We start from the raw sequence: 17,632 nt of genomic DNA, 5'->3' as shown, positions 1-17,632 counted from the left end.
TCAAATCGAAGCATATTCATTTTACAATGTAGCTGTTGTGTCAGATGTGCAAATGTGGAAATGTGACTGCAATATAGACCACACAAAATAATTGAAAGAATGTTGCAGGCAGAAGTGTCTTCACCCACCTGTTGTAAAGACTGTCATTGACTTACTAAGCTGGGACATTTTCCATGCTTTATTATGGTTGAATACTCCATAATCACATTGGTACTGTCCTCTTTGTTTCAAATCGGTGAGGTCATGAGACAATGTATAGTTGTTGGCGACAGTTTGTAGACTGTGGAATACAGTCCTGTTTAAATAAAATCTGAATCCACTGGCTCGATAACCTTCAGTGACAGTGCAGGTAATACTGGCCGTCTCTCCTAGTACATACACCCCAGGTGGTTGATCGAGCGATATCAATGGCTTCATCAGTTCACCTGTGGAAGAAGGAATATAAAAATGAACGAAAAATGATCTTGTGATTTTTGCGAAGTGACAAGGGTCGACGACTCAGTATAAAGCTGAAGAAATGTATTTCTATCAGTAAATGAGACTGAGGAAAGTAGGAGTTCTGGATTTGAGCTCGTTTAATTTTTGGAAATCAGGACATGACTGAAGGAAGTAAAACAAATTACTGTTCCTTCTCCCAATTCTGAAACGTACATATTAACATGCAACAAGAGTAAGTGTCTCTGCAATTCGAGCGTGCTCTTCCATTCAATATATTTGTGAATCTTCTGATTTTAACCTCAGATCTATGTTATGCATGTCCCATCTACAATCTTTCATCCTGTTCTTAATAACGAATATATCTGACTGTGCCTTAGAAATAATTATCCAGTGCCCTTTCATGAGTGAATTTCAAGGCTTCACAAAAGCCTGAGAGAAAAACAGTTACCTCATCGCTGTTTCAAAAGAACGCCCCCTGACGTTTAAATTAGGACCACTTGTTCGAGATTTTTCCACAAGATGTGGCATTCATTAAACTTCCACGCAATCAGATTTCCTTAAAGACAAAGCGAAGTGGAACAGAATTGCAGGCTACAGTACAAAACGACCCAATGAGATTACTGCATTTGACATTCGCTTTGAAAGGACGTTTGGTGAAAACATGTCACTTTTCCATAAGCCTCAAATGCACATGTACTTATGGTCACCGCCACAGATGCTACATCGGACTTCTTTAGAGCGAACCCACAGAAAGTGATTGGCCCAGATGGAGTCCCCAGCCATGCACTCGCACCATGTGCGAACAGCTGAAGGGAGCATTCGCTCACATCTTTAACCTCTCCTTATTTCAATCACCATCTACTTCAAGAAGACCACCATCAACCTGGTGCCAAAGAAAAGTGCTGCAGTGTGCCTCAATGACTGCTGCACAATGGCTCTGACCTCCATGATTATGAAGAGCTTCTCGACATTAGACATAACAAACATTAATTCCAGACTCCCAGACTGCATTGATCCTTTGCAATTCATATTGGTGCAACCGATCCACAGCTCCCTCATACACATAAACTCACACACACACAAAAACACACACACAAACACACACAAACACACAAACAGACACACAGGCACACACACATAAACACAAACAAACACATATACATATCTAAATATAAATCCATGGGATGGCTTTGTATTTGTAGATGCATTCTATTTTGTTCAAAAAGCACACAATTTATAGATAGTCACTCAATATCGCGTTTTATCAATTCCTACTTTAGAAATAACACGAGTCAGACTCATCCAAGATGAAATCAGATTCTAAACATGACCTCCCGCCTAACGTGCATTGTCTCATCTAAAATGTCACCTCGTCTTGACACTAATAAAACCTTTAGTTCTCCCAGGGCAGTGACTTGAAAGAATTTCGGAATTCGCATACACATGTTTATTGATTAAAATCTTCTAACTGATTAAATATTAACAGCATCTCAACTTGGTTTCATACACGCTCATCAGTTGTGTGACTCTTTGATCTTTTACTTATAAGTTCTATGTTCTCTGTTCTTCTTTCTTACTTTGCCTGACAAAGGGGCTACGCTCCAAAAGGCCGTGCTTTCAAATGAACGTGTTAGACTATAACATGGCAGTCAACTCAGTCCATGTATTCGTTGAGTATGACTTCTCTGAAGTGCTTCAAATGCATTATCGTCCTTGCATAATTACACTGACCAGCACCGGACATTGTCCTCCAGATGCAGTCTTGCCCTTGCCCTTGTTAACTGCAGCATATATTCATTAATTTAGCTTTAAACTTCCCTCGCAATAAACTGTAACATTCTGTTCATTTTTTCCCGGATTACTTTCAGCACCTGCGTACTAATGTCCTGTGATTCATGAACAAGGATATTCAGATCTCTTTACTTCTCAAAACTCTGCAACCTCTCACCATTTGATAACAGCTTCACTTTGATTCTTTACACCGAATTTGGTAACTTTACAGGCTGTCACATTGTACTCGATTTTTCTGCTCTTTATTCTTGATACTTGTCTGTATTCATTCAGTTGGTTTCTTATTTCCTCTTCACATCTCACAATCCTACTTTTCTTTTTATCGTCAGCACATGCATCTACCATAAGCTCGATAACTACATACAAATAATTTCTATACATTCGAAAATAACTGAGGATCCAGCATTGACACCTTTGGCACATAAATGATGGCCAAAGACTTTCTTATTCCCACACTGTGCTTCATTTGTCCAGCCAAACTTCAATCCATGTTAATCTGTTACCTCTGGCAAAATGAGTGTTTTACTTTCCGCTATAATCTTTGACATGGTACATCATAAAATGCCTGCTGGAAATCTAAATTCAACTCCTTGTTTCCCTTTTTCTATAGCACACCTTTGTCCAAAATCCTTCAATAATTTAGGTAGGCGTCATTTCTTTTTTGAGATCGGCAATTTGATGCTCTCTAATTAGCAAGAAAACTCCAAGTGTCATTGTATAAAATTTTTAAAACTGGCTTTTGGAATTTTCTCTAAGACAGGTATTTAACTGAAATGCCTACTTCTCTGCTTTCTAAGACACTCACGTTTTGAATAAAGACGTTATTTTCTCTATTACCAAACCGAAAGAAATGTTTGCTGATTCTAATGAGCTTTGGAAATTGAAACGCAATGATTCTGTCATTTTGTGGGCGATTTCTTTACGGAACAGAGGTTGAGATCGCTCAGTATGGTCAAGATGCATCAACTCTCAGGGCCCAACAGTACAAATTCTCTGGAATTTGTAATTATTCTTCAGTTCCTCCCTCGCGTTCAAGTTCTGAATCAAAGGAACTTTCTTGTTGCAACGTATTACCCTTCACTGAAGACCAACTTATATGTGTCAGTTCAATTTGCATGCCAACTCTTTACCACCATGAGTAATTACACAGGCTCATTTTCTTTCGGAGCATTTGTTCCATTGTTCCATCTGTGTTATGTGTTGTTTTTAATCCTATGCAGACACTATTCAGTCATATCATCATGTAATCATAGACTCATATAGCATGGTAACAAACAATTTGGTCGAAATTTTTTATACCGACAAGACAACCCAATCTGACCGAGCACCATTTGCCAGAATTTAACCTCTAAATCCTTTCTACTCATGTACACATCCAGATGCCTTTTAAATGTTTGAATTCTACCAGCCTCCACCAACTCCCCTGCCATCTCTTTGCGAACTCACACCACCCTCTGTGTGAAAAAGTTACCCTTCAGATTCTTTCTAACTCTTTTGACTCTCACTTTAAACCATGTTCACCCTAGGAAAATGACCTTGGCTATTCACCGTCTTTATGCCCCTCTTGACTTTGTAAACTCTAAAATATCAACTCTCAATGTCTGGCTTTCCAGGAAAAAAAAGCACCATCCTTTTCAGCATCTCCCCGACAACTCAAACCGTTCTGATGTGTATCTTGTATTTTCCCGTTTTGGTAATTTTGTAGTAATTATTTCTGCAACCAGAAAGGTCAATCTGGGACTCAAGTGGAAATATCAAATGATTACTTTATTGCTAATTGAGCAGAGGTGTAATACTAAAATCAAACCGTGTCAGAACAAATACACTTATTTTGATAACCAACAAACACACAAAAGGTTAAGGACATCACTCCTTATGACATTCAATGTCGGTATTATAAAGAGATGTCTTGCCACTAACCTTGAACATGTCGCTGCCACACACCAAAAAACACTGAAAAAGAAAAGAAAGACATAAAGAGATCACTTTTGCACCAATGCATTTCTTCGAATCAAAAACCACGTGAGCCAGTGTGACCTTTCTCGTGCCATTGTGGAAATTTGAATTTAATTCAATTTCTGGTCACTATTCCAACAAACTATACATTACTACCAATTTCCCTTTTCATTCTAAATCCACTGCCAGTTCAAGAACAGTCATCCTGATCACAACCACTTCTTGACTTAAATAGAATATTGCCTCTGCCAACTGGCATATTGTTGTGTCAGCCTTTTTCTTTGCCTTCGAAGCTGAAAAGAGGTTCTACTCACTTTATTCATCAAACTGCATCATGATTAACACACGAGTGCAAGCAACGCTCGAAGGAGAACACTCTTGTAGTCTTGATTCTCTTGAAACATGTTGATTATCAACCAGCAGATGGTGTGGAAAAGTTTATTGTCTGATCTATCGATTTGAAGACATGGATGTCTGATAGACACAGAAAATATTCTAACATACAATTTGCTTTGCATTAGGACGTGAATTTGTGGAGGAATTTAAGTTTAAAACTGAGTTTGTAGCATTTACATAGCAGGGCTCTCTCTAGAGTTGAGTCTGGCTCACCAGCTGAGGCTGAGTACCTCTCTATCAATGCTTGTGTCTCGTCAAACAATCGAGATTTCCATTGGCAAGAGATTGGATTTTGTCAGCAAATGTTGACGTCAAGAGGCTCCTGATGCACCCTGCATTTCCTGAAAGATGATACACTCTGCCCTCGGTTCAAATATATGACCAGTTACAACAGATTGAAAGAGGGAGTGGTCCCTTACAAAATTCAATAGAATGGTCTTCAAATACAACTGCAAATGTAGCAGGGAGGTCGCCACTTGTTGCTATTATCACAATTCCGATCAACTGAAACCTGAGACATGGAAGTAGATTAAATTGAGATAGAAGAATCATTTGAAAAGTGCACAATTTGAATCTTACAGTGGCAGCATGTGTTTCGAACAAGAAACCTGTGTTTTCAGAAAGAGAATGCGTACCTTCCTTGAAAGCCCTGATGGTATCTGCTGTATCTCATTATCAAACGTGACATTTAAACTACGCATGGCATACAATCCAACAATCAAATTTTCACACTTCCATCGTGAAGAAAAAGTTATACGCGAGAAAACAAATGTCTGTGCATTCAATGGATGCCAAAAAACTTCCCTTCCACAACAACAGTAGGATTCCACTTATCGTTACCTGCAATCCCACCAACATCCTCATCCAGAAGATCATCAGTCACCATTTCAGCCCCCTTCAGAGAGATGTCTCCACAAGACAACTATACCCCTACCCTCCCTTGTCTGTCTTCCCCAGGGACCGTTCCCTCCAGGTCCACCCTGGTCAACTCTTCCTTCACTTCCAAACCCTCAAAAGCCCCACAGAACCTTCAGCTGCCTTTGCATAACGTTTGCCCATTTCCCTCCTCCCTCCTCAGTATCCAAGGGCCCAAACATACCTTCTGGTTCAAGCAGCAGTTTACCTGCACTTCACACAATCTACTCTACTGCATTCGCTGCTTACAATGCGTTGCGTTCACAGAATCATAGAATCCCTACAGTGTAGAAACAGGCCCTTCGGCCCAACAAGTCCACACCGAACCTCGGAGAAATCCACCTGAACCCATCCCCCTACATGGGGAAACCAAGCATAGACTGGGTGACTGCATGGCAGGGGGAATGGTATATTGTTCATAGTATCCAGAGATGCCTACGATAGGAGGATTAACCTTTGGGTATGCCGGGTTACAGGTATAGGGTAGGGAGTGGGACTGAGTGGGATACTCTTTGGAGGTTTGGTATTACTCGCTGGGCCGAATAGCCTGCTATCACACTGCAGCTGTCTATGATTCAATGATATAAAGTGGCTTACTTTCTGCCCACAAAATAGACCCTGAGCTACCAGCTGTCTGCCTCTTTAAAACACCACCCTGTTACCGGGACAAAATCTCTGTCTCAGGCTTGCTGCAGCGTTCCAGCGAAGCTCAGCACAACTTGGAAAAACATTTCATTTTCTAATTGGTGACCATGCAGCCCTCCTAAATCACAATCGAATTTACCAATTTTAGGGCTTGAACCCTCATATGTCCTTCCCCCAACCCCACACACCAGTCATTATTATCACGTCGTCTGCCATTACTCACGACCAATTGTTAACCACTAATAGTCTACATAAACAACCAATCGCTCTCCTCGCCAGATTGTTATCCACTCATTTGTCTGTCCAACTGTTCTTCTCTCTCTTTGGGCTCTATCCCCACTTATCACTTTCTCCTCATGCCCTCCGCGCACTCTATCTTCGGTATAAAAACCCACATTTTCCGAACTACATCAGTTCTGGAGAAGGACCACTGAACCCGAAACGATTACTCTGTTTCTTTTCATAGCTGCTACCAGACGTGCTGAGAATTTCTAGAAACTTCTGATGTTGTCTCTCATTGACGGCATTCACAGTTCTTTTGGTTTTTCTGAGTTTTGGCACAATGGTTTGCACATATTGCAAAATTCAATCTCTCATGTTTTCAAAATGAAGTAAACATTACAGTGACTGCATCAAGAGAAGACTGAACTTCGTGTGTTCTTTCACATATACATAAACTGATGAGCTAAAAACAGAAGTGTGAATTTACAGTCAAAGTGACAAAAACAGCATTTATTTTGCGCTTACGTTGTTCATGTCTACTTCGTGTGAATCATTAGACCCTGTACAGGGCAACACGATGGCTGAAAGGCCAGCAGAGCACCAGCGCCTGGGTCTGATTTCAACCTCGTAGGACAGACTTGCAAATGTCTCTGTGGAGTTTACAAATTCTCCCCGTGCCACTGTGGGTTTCCGCCAGGTGTTCTGATTTCCTCCCACGTTTGAAAGATGTGCATGTCAGGGGGAATGGTATAGTGTTCATAGTATCCAGAGATGTTTACGATAGGTGGATTAGCCTTTGGTATGCAGCGTTACAGGTATAGGGTAGGGAGTGGGCCTTGGGGGGATACTGTTTGAAGGTTCGATATTACTCATTGGGCCGATTGGCCTGCTACCACACTACAGGTGTCTATAATTCTATGATATGAATTGACTTAGAAATTGAATGGGAAAAATGCATTTGGAAACAGGAGCATGGAGAGGTTTGTAGCTGCTAGCCATGTTTCCAAATAGACGTGGTGTATGTGCTGGAAGTAAAGTAGTTCACAACATCAAATGTTTAAAAGTGAATTGCAAATCTCCTTTCAGGACTAACAAAAAGAAGGCGTAAAATTGCCCCTTGTTGTGCTCTAAGATGTTTGTGAGAGTGCTCAATTTATGGAAACACTGTCATCCATCATCGATTACTGCATATGTAAAGCTGATGATACAAAACATCCAATATTCAGCCATTACAGATAGAAATTTAGCCTGCAAGTGATGCATCTGGTCACTACATTTTGGACAAATTCGATAGCTTCGCACTGTGGGTACAGAAAGATATTTGTCTCCATTCACTTTGTAAATCCATATTTAATCATGGATGCGACTGAGGCAGACTGAATATAAAGGTTGGCTTTGTACCATTTCCCACATACGAATGTTATCTGAGAAAATTACCACAATAAGAAACAAAATATTGCAGAGATAACGCACAAGCTTGCTTAGAAATCCCACGCAACAACTTGTATCAGGATATCACACTTAGAAAGATTCAGAATAAAAGCCAATCTCCGAGACAATAATTAGTAATAAAGATGGCAGTTATCCCATGTCGGAGTCATTGAAAACAAAGGTGTATTTCAATGAAAAAGGAAGTTAGCAATTCACCATTCATCCATGGCATAGAACAATCACAACAGCTCAGAATAGGTTGGTTGGAAAATCCAGAAACTCTGAGGAGATCTTCGTGAAGGTGTTGTCATTAATTCTTTCTTTTTGATATTTTATGAAATGAACTATTTATTAATCCGTTGAATACCTCTACAAATAGAAAACAAATTATATAAATCTCACAGAACTTCTTAAACCACGAAGGGGCAATACGACTGAGGTGGGTTTTTGGAGTTCACATCAAGGTAGTCTCTTATAAAGATTCCTCACCTCCTCCCATAGTGCTAGTGATGCTTACCATTCCATACATTTATTTAATTCTCTGTTGACCGTAACATTGAAAGCAGTAACGGTACGATCATTGTTCAGGCTGAAATTGAAATGATGAATCAATTGCATTCAGCTCTTTTAAAACACACAATGAACATTAATGTTAATTAATGCTGTCGTCGATATCATCAGAACAAGTGGAAGTTGAAGAAGTCGGCAAATGTGTTTTCAATGATATTCACGTGTAAAAACGTTGAAAGAAGTAGTTTGGGAAGTTAGTTTTCAAAAAACAAAATAAAGGAGTGAAAAAGTCATTCTGGCATAGTTTGGTTCGACCAAAACTCTGAAGGTGTCAGGCCATCTAAACTGATTGATCACAACATTGACTTCAGAAAACTAAACTGAAAAACACATGTATACGCGTGAAACAAAAGTGATATGTTGACTTGAAGTTTACTGCAGCAGAGAAGACTCACTGTGGAAAATCTTGGTTTTAGCTTATAGTTCCTTCGTCTCAAACGAAAAAACAATCCTCGACAGAATGGACAGGCCATCGGAACAAGCCAATGATGATATTTTTTCTTGGTTAAATCGGATCCCAGGCGAATATAAAGCCTAATTGACCGTATCACGTTCATTGTTTGTTTATTTTTGACAAGATAGGCTCTCACTGAAGCGTAAGAATCAAATACTGTAACTTGGATTTTAATAACACAATTACAGTCTGTAATGCAAACAATCTTATGGGTAAAATGTCCATTTAAATATAACATTATGAAAAATATATAATCTCATTAATCCAAACGGTACACCTTCACAGAACTCAGACTAGGGAGAAGACCCTTCTGTATCACCTCTAAATGACATAAATTAAATGCATCTTTAAATGCTTCTTTTGGAAACATGACAGCCATTTCATAGAGGCTTCGTGAATATGATCCTAAATTTTATCAGCTTCAAGTAACCTCTGCACCGTTGTACATATGTAATATCGAAACTCTACTGAATTTTGTACACCAAAATAATCCTTTATTGAGCATCATCAAGATATTGTTCCAGTGGTACATGCCTAAGTTGACAAAATGGCCGCTTGGGACTCTTTTACCTAACACAAAATGGCAGAATGGGTTTGAAAGTTACATCCAGCAAATGTTCACAGCGATAATTCCAGTCTCCACATAGATTTACTTGACTAAATGAGATTCTCCATAGGATGAAATATGAGACAATTTCATCAGGTCTCTGTAAACAGGCATTTCCAAACATTTAAGCATTTTAATACGGGGCATTTTTGAAAGGCCTAGTTGAGGTGCAGTCCCAAGTTTGGATTTAGTAAAATTGTAAAATTAAATGTCTGAACCTAAAGCATTCTGAACTATATAGGCAATTTTAGAATTCGCAAAGTGACAATAAATTACTGTGAAAAGGTTAGTTGCATTCCTTGAGCAAATGATTATAGGCAATAAGAAGGCCAAATGCATTGTTAGGGAAGATTAAGTAATACATGGTGCAAATGTAAGCTCTAAAGAAAGAAATTGACTCAGGAGGAGGGTAGATGATGTTTGTGAAAGCAGACCTCACGGGGGAGAAATAAACAATTGGAACTGAAGTACAGGTGTGGATAATTCGAAGAAATGTTTACATCCAAAGTTCAACGGAAGAATGAAAAGACAGATTAAAACATACAGAGTGAATATTTGGTTATGTCCTGTAGTTGTTTGTGGAATTTGAACTTCTTTCATTTACTAGCTTGATTAATTTTTAACGTAATTTAACTTTATCCTCATCAGCAGAATTCAAAGTGATGTTTATACATACATATATGAAGGAAAGATATTTAGTAATGCACAATGTTCAGAAAATAATGAAGATTTATCGAGAAATAAAACTTTAGTTTTGCATCTACTTCCAATGCATAGATAACAGGGGCTGTAAAGTTTAGTTTCAAGTCATAAGGATTGTTGTTTGATCTCTCAGGCTGAAGTGAGAAAGGGTTTGTTCATAAGTTGTCAGCTCTATAACATAACTTCATCACAGAGTTGATTTTAAAGACTCTATAAATATTTGTAGAAATAAATATGCTTCCTAATCTGCCAAACTAAAGTCAGTACAAATTATTGAAGTATTCTTTCATTGAAACAAATATTGAGGTTACTAGTGAATAGTGTGGCAAATGTGTGGGCAAGAAAGAAACTGTTTGAGACATTGTATGATCCCAAAAACAGATGTTAAAGGTATCTGGCAAACATCATGAGAATATTGAAGGGCCTACGTCTGTCCAAAGAGTTGTCCATCATTCATCGTGCATTTACTGGATTGAACGTATGGATTAGGGGAATATGGCTAACAATGATATCAATGTTCCATTTAATTATCGTAATGCAAAGTGTAACATAAGGTTGTACTTCTCTTGGGAATTCAGAAAGTCGTTGACTTCCAATCTGAGCAATGTTCTAGAGAGCATCGCCCACACATATGGTATTTGAGGTCTGAATACAGATCATGTGTACTGAGGAACACAGGACTGAAGACTCCTCTTTGATATTTCTGCCTCACACGGTATCTTCTCTCTTTCTCAGATGTAATTGGCTTACATACCGAGGTTCACTATAAATTCTTGAATATAGTCAAGCACAGACATGAAACAATACTTTATTGTGTTTTATGTGATATCTCTAAATCCGCTAATTCAACAGAACCTCAATAATTGTGATTGTGAAGTGGCATATTTGGGGAACACGAAAGAGGAAATACAATAACATGGGTTTTGCAGCATTCATCAAAGGACAGCTCACACGAATAACACTTTGACAACCATTATGTTACTTTGTATTTGGCACAGATTGGAAGACGAGGGTTTATTCCAATTGTGTTGAGGCTGGAGAAGCTAGTTTATACAACTTAAAGGGAAATGCAAAGAGCATATGTTTTTCATATTGCACATGATGGGAGTCTGTAGTTGCAGGAAGAGTTTAGAGGAGGTGAGACTATCGAATACATGGTGCATGGCACATCTTTGAATCAATGAGGGTTTTGCACGGTGAAAGCAATTGCACTACATGCACCGCTATTTGTCCTGCATGGATGGAACAAATCAGCAGGCAAATTAATCTGAATCACATGATTACAAATTTAATACCTCGCTTAACACCGGCAACATGCAGGATACAGTATTTGGGCAATCATTCAAAAACATTTTAAATGATCAAAAGAGCCCTCTGCAGTTCTGGAAAAGCTAGCAATTACGTGAGGAGAATGAGACACAGCAATGAACACAAGCTCTACCATAAGGTCAGTGTTTAATGTGGAGCAATTTTGCTATTTAGAGAAAAGTTTCATGGCGTGGTTAACTCTAGAGGAATGAATGAGGATGTTGACTAAAATAAGTCTTAACTTCCAATGGATTTATAGATAAGAAACAAAAGATATTCGCTTTCACAGACAGTGCTTGCACGTTTACAAATAATGCACATCGTTGATCTTATATTTTGTCAACAGGACAAGAGGATGAACATTAGCCATCACATGAATAATGGTTCTGCACTGAAATAAACAACGACAAGTGTTGTCACAGAATTTTGTCGATAACTTTAAGAGACCATGCTTGTGTCTGACTCCCTATCTGTCTCATTTCCTTTTGCATTAAGGCAGGCTCATCTGTGAAACAGAGATAGTAGGAACTGCAGATGCTGGAGAATCCGAGACAACAAGGTGCAGAGCTGGATGAGCACAGCAGGCCAAGCAGCATCAGAGGAGCAGAAAGGCTGACGTTTCGGGCCTGGACCCTTCATCAGAAATACATCAGAAAACGCCGACGCAACTCCGCCCACCGCCGACGCAACTCCGCCCACAGCCGACGCCGACGTCGCTCCGCCCACGCTTCCACAGCCAGCAGCTCCAGAGGGGACAATAGCACCAAGCCCTGCCGAGTCTTCACCATCCCCCCAGACCTACCCCTTACTGAGGACGAACGGTCAGTCCTCAGTAAAGGGCTCACCTTTGTCTCCCTCCACCCACACATCAACCAATACCAGTCACGTTTGGACATAGAGCAGTTTTTCCGCCGCCTCCACCTCCACGCTTACTTCTTCAACCGTGAACCTAACCCTTCCTCCACTGACCCCTTCTCCCGCCTCCAACACACCCCCTCCTCCTGGACACCACCCCAAGGCCTCCTACCCTCCCTTGACCTCTTCATCTTCAACTGCCATCGAGACATCAATCGCCTCAACCTGTCCACCCCTCTCACCCACTCCAACCTCTCCCCCGCAGAACGTGCAGCCCTCCGCTCCCTCTGCTCCAATCCCAATTTCACCATAAAACCCGCGGACAAGGGAGGCGCAGTTGTAGTATGGCGCACTGACCTCTACATCGCCGAGGCCAGACGCCAACTCTCCGACACCTCCGCCTACCGCCCCCTTGATCATGACCCCACCCCCGAGCACCAAACCATCATCTCCCAACCTCATCACCTCAGGTGACCTCTCACCCACGGCCTCCAACCTCATCGTTCCCCAACCCCGCACCGCCTGCTTCTATCGATTTTCTGATGAAGGGTCCAGGCCCGAAACGTCAGCCTTTCTGCTCCTATGATGCTGCTTGGCCTGCTGTGTTCATCCAACTCTGCACCTTGTCATCTGTGAAACACATTGCTGATAGCCATTGATAGACCTTAGAATGGTCTGATGAATGACAATCACAAGACGAATTTACCTGAACAATGGCGATTCTTGAAGACATTGGGCTCCATCTTCGTTTCATCGATGTACCCTACTCAGGCATCTTAAAGAAGGAGATGCCGCCTCAATTCTCTAAGAGAATCGTGTTAAAATTGAAGTGGAAAACAGCACTTTGGTTGCAGTTATTTTATTTCAAACTTGAATCGTTGAAGTAAATCAGACAGACAGGCTTAAATAATGAGAAAACATGTTGAGTTGATTCTTGAAGTGACACCAAATGTTCGCAACTGAAACCTTTGGAATCAAGCATGATTTTTAACACACTGGGTTAACCTGTTTTTCTCGAATTGAACATGAGGAAGATAATACGCAGTTTGCTGCAGGGTAAGACAGAACTCTATGCTTTCCTTTCTGCATGACGTTAAAGTAAACAATTAAATGCATAATCGACTGATTTAATAAAATAAGCAGCAAATCGCGACCTGATGTTATGCAATTGACATGAAATCTACACCATGGAAGAGTTTGCTCAGTGAATTGTTTGGAATGTTCGCCTTCGGAAATCAGAGCATTGAGAAACATGTGAAATCAGACTCCAAAATAATGTGATGCTTGTATTTGAAGTGAACAATTCTTTAGCATTTATGCCATCTTCTGAGAGATTGACTGAATTCTAAATCTCTGTACAGGGATTATTCGAGGAACAATGACCTAATATGGTTGCAATCGACTTTTGGGTATCAGTGTTCAAATGAGAATAGACTGTTATTCTGCATGGACTACACCATGCGCCCAGAATAAGAAGCCCAATAGTGAATAAGAGAAACTGTCCAATGTGGATGAATTCACGGTGAAAATTGAGACTATGAATGATGGTGTTTGACAGATTGGTGCAGTAGGGTGATAAGTGGAGTCGATTGCTTTCCACCCACTCTGAAACACTATACCACTGTCCTCGGCTCAACTGGAGCAGAGAAAAAATGGAAGTGCTGTCCAAGCAATTTACAAGACCTGAAGACAGTCTGAGATATTTGCTGGAAAAGCAAAATAGTGGCTCACATGGAAAATCCACTCTTTCTTAAAAATATTACATCATGCCTCTTATATTAGATATAACGCGGAACAGCTTCAGAAAAAAAACAGCCTTTCTGGGGATGATTAATATTAAAGAAGACATTTGCACCACTTTGGAGTCAGAGAGAAACAAGCTGCAATTCAATAAAGGAGGAAGTTAACGATTGCTTGTTGTGACAGTGACTCAGAACAAAAAGAATAGCTTAGAAATCCTCAAATTATCTTTATTGGGAAACACAGCAGATCTGTGAGAAACAACATAGTCAACGTAATGGCATGGGATCATTTTTTGCACCAGTTATAAGCCAAATAACGAACTCATGAGTCCAAATTACTTGACTCTTACAGAAAAGGAGGAAACCCTTGGGGTCAATTCGCTTGCGCTGACTTTCTGAATTTGTAATCAAGTTTGTTTCACATAAAAGATTCCCCTCATATCATGAAAACATTTTGGCTGTTTTCATTTACAAACGTGTATTTAACTCCTTCGTGTACGTTCATCAGACTCAACTGAAATTGATTAAAAACTTCCTTTAAACTATTTTAAAACAGAAATGTTAACCTAATATTCTGATTTATATCTCAATTGAAATGTAAAGGTTTGTCAGTTGCTTTCTTCGAAATTCTACTTTATCCACAATGTATTCCACGTTTCTAAATTACACATGAATATATTTTCAGAACAAGTCAGTTTGTAGAATTTAAGAAACTTTAAGTTGTTTTCAGCATTGAATACTGCATTATTCTTTTTCATCATGACAGGAAGAAAGTGAAGAAATGGGCAGAAATTTGACCAATGATAATAATGCTGAAAATGTCCTGAGGCGCAATTGAGGAAGATGATTGAAGAGAAACAATTTGACTGGAGTAAGGAAGGTAGTCAGAAACATATTGGATAGGGAGAAGTTTCTGAATGTGTCAAAACACGTCCATTTATCGCTCATAGCAGTCATATTGGAAATGAAGACGTAGTAAAAATGGATACATACGAATGAAGTACATGGTGAAATGTTGAATTTTAGGTTACCATCGACGTGGTGAGTCACAGCAGAAATCATTGGTTTCATCTCAGAGCCGATTCAACTCCGACAGTGAGAAGACTGGACAGAATCGACAAGCAACCAGAAAAAAAAAGTATTTTGTTATTATTCAAATTAACGATATTTTTTTTTCTGTCAACTCAGAGCCCAAGGTGATATCTAGCCTGACAGATCATATTTATTGATTTTGTTGCTTTAACGAGGTACTTCCTCCTGACACATCATAACACAGTACTGCAGTTTTTAACACAAAAAAGAAATATAAAATAGAATAATCCAAACCATTTACACATAACAGACGTTTTTTAAAAACCTCATTACTGGCAAACAAGCAATATCTCTGAACTCACTCCAAAGACACATCCATTCTATATATCACCTCTAATTCCCAACTATCATACGACCATAAGGCCATAAGACACAGGAGCAGAAATTAGGCTATTCGGCCCATCGAGTCTGCTCAATCATGGTTGATAAGTTCCTCAATCTCCCATTTTCTCCCCGTAACCCTTGATCAACTTCTTTGAGGAAGTGACAAAGTTGATAGATGAGGGAAGGGCTGTGGATGTCATATACGTGGACTTCGTAAGGCGTTTGATAAGGTTCCCCATGGTAGGCTGATGGAGAAAGTGTAGTCGCATGGGGTCCAGGGTGTACTAGCTGGATGGATAGAGAACTGGCTGGGCAACGGGAGACAGAGGGTTGTAGTGGAAGGGAGTTTCTTAAAATGGAGAACTGTGACCAGTGGTGTTCCATTCCGTGTTGGGACCACTGTTGTTTGTGATATACATAAATCATCTGAGGAAGGTATAGATGGTCTGATTACCAAGTTTGCAGATGACACTAAGATTAGTGGAGTAGCAGATAGTGAAGGGGACTGTCGGAGAATGCAGCAGAATATAGATAGATTGGAGAGTTGGCGGAGAAATGGCAGATGGAGTTAAATCCAGGCAAATGCGAGGTGATGCATTTCGGAAGATCCAATTCAAAAGTGAACTATACAGTAAATGGAAAAGCCCTGGGGAAAATTGATGCACAGAGAGATCTGGGTGTTCAGATCTATTGTACCCTGAAGGTGGCAACACAGGTCGATAGAGTGATCAAGAAGGCATACGGCATGTTTTCATTCATCGGACGGGGTATTGAGTACAAGAGTTGGCAGGTCATGTTACAGTTGTATAGGACTTTGGTTCGACCGCATTTGGAATACTGCGTACAGTTCTGGTCGCCACATTACCAAAAGGATGTGGATGCTTTGGAGAGGGTGCAGAGGAGGCTCACCAGGATGTTGCCTGGTATGGAGGGCGCTAGTTATGAAGAGATGTTGAGTAGATTAGGATTATTTACATTAGAAAGACGGAGGTTGAGGGGGGACCTGATTGAGGTCTACAAAATCATGAGAGGTATAGACAGGGTGGATAGCAAGAAGCTTTTTCCCAGAATGGGGGATTCAGTTACTAGGGGTCACGATTTCAAGGTGAGAGGGGAAAAGTTTAAGGGAGATATGCGTGGAAAGTTCTTTATGCAGAGGGTGGTGGATGCCTGGAACGCGTTGCCAGCGGAGGTGGTAGAGGCAGGCACGATAGCATAATTTAAGATGTATCTGGACAGATACATGAATGGGCAGGGAGCAGAGGGATACAGATCCTTGGAAAATAGGTGACAGGTTTAGATAGAGGATCTGGATCAGCGCAGGCTTGGAGGTCCGAAGGGCCTGTTCCTGTGTTGTAATTTTCTTTGTTCTTTGTTCTCGATCGCCTTGATAATCAAGAACATATCTATCTCAGTTTTAAATGTACTCAATGACTGGCCTCCACAGTCTTCTGTGGCAGTGAATTCCATAGCTTCACCACTCTCTGGCTGAAGGAGTTTCTCCTTATCTCCGTTCTAAAAGGTCTTCCCTTTACTCTAAGGCTGTGTCCTCGGGTCCTACACTCTCCCACCAATGGAAGCATCTTCCCAACATCCACTTTGTCCAGGCCATTCAGTATTTTGAAAGTTTCAATCAGATCCCCCCTCATCCTTCTAAACTCCAATCAATATAGTCCCAGAGTCTTCAAACGTTCCTCATATGTTAAGCTTTCCATTCCTGGGACCATTCTCGTGAACCTCCTCCGAGCCCGCTCCAGGGCCAGTACATCCTCCCTGAGATATGTGGCCCACAACTGCACGCAGTAGTCCAAATGTGGCCTGAACAGACCCTTATAAAGCCTCAATAGTACATCCCTGCTCTTATATTCAAGTCCTCTCAAAATAAATGCCAATATTGCATTTGCCTTCCTGAGTACTGACTCAACCTGCAAGTTTACCTTGAGACAAACCTGGACTAGAACTCCCAAGTCTCTTTGCACTTCAGACTTCTGAATTTTCTCCCAATCTAGAAAATAGTGTTTGCTTTTATTCTCCTTACCCAAGTGCATGACCTCACACTTTCCCACGTTGTACTCCATCTGCCACTTCTTTGCCCACTCTCTTAACCTGTTCAAGTCCTGCTGCAGCCTCACCACCTCCTCAATACTACCTGCCCCTCCACCTATCTTTGCATCATCTGCAAAC

This window comes from Rhincodon typus, unplaced genomic scaffold (genome assembly GCF_021869965.1).
Source record: "Rhincodon typus isolate 14 unplaced genomic scaffold, sRhiTyp1.1 hic_rhity00000051, whole genome shotgun sequence".
Classification (NCBI taxonomy): domain Eukaryota; kingdom Metazoa; phylum Chordata; class Chondrichthyes; order Orectolobiformes; family Rhincodontidae; genus Rhincodon; species Rhincodon typus.
This window is presented reverse-complemented; position numbering follows the sequence as displayed.